Genomic DNA, 5,869 nt, shown 5'->3' with positions numbered 1-5,869 from the left:
GTCAATAGACCAAGTTATGGTTGAAATTGCACAAAAACACAAAAAACTCATATATGGGGAGAGTTGAGCAATTCCAAAGATTAAAAGTGGACCATCGTACCTTATTTAGTGTTCTTACAAGTCTAACATGCTAGTTTGGCTTACGTACAACGTTTCGTAAGGTAAAGATGGCAATAGACCAAGTTATGTTTGAAGTTCCACAAAAAATGTGAAAAGCTCGTCTTTGGAGAGAGTTGAGCAATTCCAAAGCAAAAAAGTGGACCGTTGTACTCTATTTAGTGTTCTTAGAAGTCTAGCATGCTAGTTTGGCTTTCGTACAACGTTTCATAAGGTAAAGATGACAATAGAGCAAGTTATGTTTGAAATTGCACAAAAACACAAAAAACTCATCTATGGAGAGAGTTGAGCAATTCCAAAGACTAAAAGTGGACCATTGTACCTTATTTAGTGTTCTTTCCAGTCTAACATGCTATTTGAGCTTTCGTACAACATTTCGTAAGGTAAAGATCCAAATAGATGAAATTAGGGTTGAAATTACACAAAAACGTTAAAAACTCCTCTATGGAAAGAGTTGAGCAATTCCAACGACTAAAACTAGACCGTTGTACTCTATTTAGTGTTCTTAGAAGTATAACTTGCTAGTCTAGCTTTCGTACAACATTTCATTCTGTAAAGATCCCTGATTGACCAATTTACAACTGATATTGCATAAAAACGTGAAAAGCTCATCTATGTACAGAGTTGGGCAATTCCAACTACTAAAACTGTACCGTTGTACTCTATGGAGTGTTGTTAGAGGTATAACTTGATACATTAGCTTTAGTTCAACAATTCGTAAGGTAAAGATGACAATAGACCAAGTTATGTTTGAAGTTACACAAAAAAAAAGTGAAAAGCTCGTCTATGGAGAGAGTTGAGCAATTACAAAGCACAAAAGAGGACCATTGTACTCTGTTTAGTGTTCTTAGAAGTCTTGAGTTGCTAGTTTAGCTTTCCTACTACATTTCATAAGGTAAAGATGTCAATAGACCTAGTTATGCTTGAAATTGCTCAAAAACACGAAAACCTCATCTATGGGGAGATTTGAGCAATTCCAAAGACTAAAAGTGGACCATTGTACCTTTTTTAGTGTTCTTAGAAGTCTAACTTGCTATTCTAGCTTTCGTACAACATTTCGTAAGGTGAAGATCCATATAGACCAAGTTAGGGTTGAAATTACACAAAAACGTTAAAAGCTCGTCTATGGAGAGAGTCGAGCAATTCCAACAACTAAAACTGGACCATTGTACTTTATTTTGTGTTATAAGGAGTATAACTTGCTAGTTTAGCTTTCGTACAACGCTTAATAAGGTAAAGATGCAAATAGACCAAGTTATGCTTGAAATTGCATAAAAACGTGAAAAGCTCATCTATGGGGAGAGTTGAGCAATTGGAACGACTAAAATTGGACCGTTGCACTCTATTTAGTGTTCTTAGAAGTCTAACTTGCTAGTCTAGCTTTCATACAACCTCTCGTTAGGTAAAGATCCCAATTGACCAAGTTATGACTGAAATTGTATAGAGACGTGCAAAGCTCGTCTAGGGAGAGAGTTGGGCAATTTCAATGACTAAAACTTGACCGTTGTACACTATTTAGTGCTCTTAGAAGTGTAACTTGCTAGTCTAGTTTTCGTACAACATTTCTTTCAGTAAAGATCCCAATTGACCAAGTTATGGTTGAAATTGCACAAAAACGCTAAAAGCTCGTGTATGGAGAGACATGAGCAATTCCAACAACTAAAACTGGACCGTTGTACTCTACTTCCTATAATTTTCTACTTTAGCTTTAGTTCAACATTTCGTAAGGTAAAGATGGCAATAGATCAAGTTATGTTTGAAATTACTCAAAAAACGTGAAAAGCTCGTATGTGGAGAGAGTTGAGGAATTCCAAAGCATAAAAGTGGATCGTGGTACTCTATTTAGTGTTCTTAGAAGTCTAACATGCTAGTTTGGCTTTCGTACAACGTTTCGTAAGCAAAAGATGGCAATAGACCAAGTTATGTTTGAAGTTCCATAAAAAACGTGAAAAGCTCGTCTAACGAGAGAGTTGAGCAATTCCAATGCATAAAAGTGGATCGTTGTACTCTATTGAGTGTTCCTAGAAGTCTAACATGCTAGTTTGGCTTTCGTACAACATTTCGTAAGGAAAAGATGGCAATAGACCAAGTTATGTTTGAAGTTCCACAAAAAATGTGAAAAGCTCATCTATGAACAGAGTTGGGAAATTCCAAAGCAAAAAAGAGGACCGTTGTACTCTATTTAGTGTTCTTAGAAGTTTGGCATGCTAGTTTGGCTTTCGTACAACGTTTCATAAGGTAAAGATGCCAATAGACCAAGTTATGCTTGAAATTGCACAAAAACACAAAAACTCATGTATGGGGAGAGTTGAGCAGTTTCAATGACTAAAAGTGGACCATTGTACCTTATTTAGTGTTCTTACAAGTCTAACGTGCTATTTGAGCTTTCGTACAACATTTCGTAAGGTAAAGATCCAAATAGACAAAGTTAGGGTTGAAATTACACAAAAAGGTTAAAAGCTCCTCTATGGAGAGAGTTGAGCAATTCCAACGACTAAAACTAGACCGTTGTACTCTATTTAGTGTTCTTAGAAGCATAACTATCTAGTCTAGCTTTCGTACAACATTTCGTTCAGTAAAGATCCCAATTGACCAATTTACGGCTGACATTGCATAAAAACGTGAAAAGCTTGTCTATGGACAGAGTTGAGCAATTCCAACTACTAAAACTGTACCGTTGTACTCTATGGAGTGTTCTTAGAGGTATAGCTTGCTACGTTAGCTTTAGTTCAACAATTCGTAAGGTAAAGATGACAATAGACCAAGTTATGTTTGAAGTTACACAAAAAACAGGAAAAGCTCATCTATGGAGGGAGTTGAGCTATTGCAAATCATAAAAGTGGACCGTTGTACTCTGTTTAGTGTTCTTAGAAGTCTTAAGTTGCTAGTTTAGCTTTCCTACTACATTTCATAAGGTAAAGATGTCAATAGACCTAGTTATGCTTGAAAGTGCACAAAAACACGAAAACCTCATCTATGGGGAGATTCGAGCAATTCCAAAGACTAAAAGTGGACCATTGTACCTTTTCTAGTGTTCTTAGAAGTCTAACTTACTATTCTAGCTTTTGTACAACATTTCGTAAGGTAAAGATCTTTATAGACCAAGTTAGGGTTGACATTACACAAAAATGTTAAAAACTCGTCTAAAGAGAGAGTTGAGCAATTCCAACGACTAAAACTGGACCATTGTACTTTATTTTGTGTTATAAGGGGTATAACTTGCTAGTTTAGCTTTCGTACAACGTTTAAGAAGGTAAAGATGCAAATAGACCAAGTTATGATTGAAATTGCACAAAAACGTGAAAAACTCATCTACGGGGAGAGTTGAGCAATTGCAATGACTAAAAGTGGACCGTTGCACTCTATTTAGTGTTCTTAGAAGTCTAACTTGCTAGTCTAGCTTTCGTACAACATTTCGTTCGGTAAAGATCCCAATTGACCAATTTACGGCTGACATTGAATAAAAACGTGAAAAGCTCGTGTACGGAGAGACTTGAGCAATTCCAACGACTAAAAGTGGACCGTTGTACTCTACTTCCTATAATTTGCTACTTTAGGTTTAGTTCAACATTTCGTAAGGTAAAGATGGCAATAGATCAGTCCAGTTTGAAGTTACACAAAAAACGTGAAAAGCTTGTCTATGGAGAGAGTTGACCAATTCCAAAGCATAAAGTGGATCGTTGTACTCTATTGAGTGTTCTTAGAAGGCTGACATGCTAGTTTGGCTTTCGTACAACGATTCGTAAGCGAAAGATGGCAATAGACCAAGTTATGTTTGAAGTTCCACAAACAAAGTGAAAAGCTCGTCTAACGAGAGAGTTGAGCAATTCCAAAGCATAAAAGTGGATTGCTGTACTCTATTGAGTGTTCTTAGAAGTCTAACATGCTAGTTTGGCTTTCGTACAACGTTTCGTAAGGTAAAGATGGCAATAGACTAAGTTATGTTTGAAATTCGACAAAAAATGTGAAGAGCTCGTCTATGGAGAGATTTGAGCAATTCCAAGGCAAGAAAGTGGACCGTTGTACTCTATTTAGTGTTCTTAGAAGTCAAGCATGCTAGTTTTGCTTTCGTACAACGTTTCATAAGGTAAAGATGCCAATAGATAAAGTTATGCTTGAAATTTCACGAAAACACAAAAAACTCATCCATTGGGAGAGTTGAGCAATTCCAAAGACTAAAAGTGGACCATTGTACCTTATTTAGTGTTCTTACAAGTCTAACATGCTATTTGAGCTTTCGTACAACATTTCATAAGGTAAAGATCCAAATAGACGAAGTTAGGGTTGAAATTACACAAAAATGTTAAAAGCTCCTCTATGGAGAGAGTTGAGCAATTCCAACGACTAAAACTAGACCGTTGTACTCTATTTTGTGTTCTTAGAAGTATAACTTGCTAGTCTAGCTTTCGTACAACATTTCATTTGGTAAAGATCCCAATTGACCAATTTACGACCGACATTGCATAAAAACATGAAAAGCTCGTCTATGGACAGAGTTGGGCAACTCCAACTACTAAAACTGTACCGTTGTACTCTATGGAGTGTTCTTAGAGGTATAACTTGCTACATTGGCTTTAGTTCAACAATTCGTAAGGTAAAGATGACAATAGACCAAGTTATGTTTGAAGTTACACAAAAAAAGCTCGTCTATGGAGGGAGTTGAGCAATTGTAAAGCATAAAAGTGGACCGTTGTACTATGTTTAGTGTTCTTAGAAGTCTTAAGTTGCTAGTTTAGCTTTCCTACTACATTTCGTAAGGTAAAGATGTCAATGGACCTAGTTGTGCTTGAAATTGCACAAAAACACGAAAACCTCATCTATGGGGAGATTTGAGCAATTCTAAAGAGTAAAAGTGGACCATTGTACCTTTTCTAGTGTTCTTAGAAGTCTAACTTGCTATTCTAGCTTTCGTACGACATTTCGTAGGGTAAAGATCCATATAGACCAAGTTAGTGTTGAAATTGCACAAAAATGTTAAAAACTCGTCTAAGGAGAGAGTTGAGCAATTCCAACGACTAAAACAGGACCATTGTACTTTATTTTGTGTTATAAGGAGTATAACTTGCTAGTTTAGCTTTCGTACAATGTTTAATAAGGTAAAGATGCAAATTGACCAAGTTATGCTTGAAATTGCACAAAAAGGTCAAAAACTCATCTATGTGGAGAGTTGAGCAATTGCAATGACTAAAAGTGGGCCGTTGCACTCTATTTAGTGTTATTAGAAGTCTAACTTGCTAGTCTAGCTTTCGTACAACATTTCGTTAGGTAAAGATCCCAATTGACCAAGTTATGGCTGAAATTGTACAAAAACAGTGCAAAGCTCGTCTATGGAGAGAGTTGGGCAATTTCAACGACTAAAACTTGACTGTTGTACACTATGTAGTGTTCTTAGAAGTGTAACTTGCTAGTCTAGCTTTCGTACAACATTTCCTTCGGCAAAGATCCCAATTGACCAAGTTAAGGTTGAAATTGCACAAAAACGTGAAAAGCTCGTGTATGGAGAGACTTGAGCAATTCCAACGACTAAAACTTGACCGTTGTACTCTACTTCCTATAATTTGCTAATTTAGCTTTAGTTCAACATTTCGTAAGGTAAAGATGGCAATAGATCAAGTTATGTTTGAATTTACACAAAAAACGTGAAAAGCTCGTCTATGGAGAGAGTTGAGCAATTCCAAAGCATAAACGTGGATCGTTGTACTCTATTGAGTGTTCTTAGAAGTCTAACATGCTAGTTTGGCTTTCGTACAAC

This window comes from Tripterygium wilfordii, chromosome 10 (genome assembly GCF_013401445.1).
Source record: "Tripterygium wilfordii isolate XIE 37 chromosome 10, ASM1340144v1, whole genome shotgun sequence".
In the NCBI taxonomy this organism is placed as follows: Eukaryota; Viridiplantae; Streptophyta; class Magnoliopsida; order Celastrales; family Celastraceae; genus Tripterygium; species Tripterygium wilfordii.
This window is presented reverse-complemented; position numbering follows the sequence as displayed.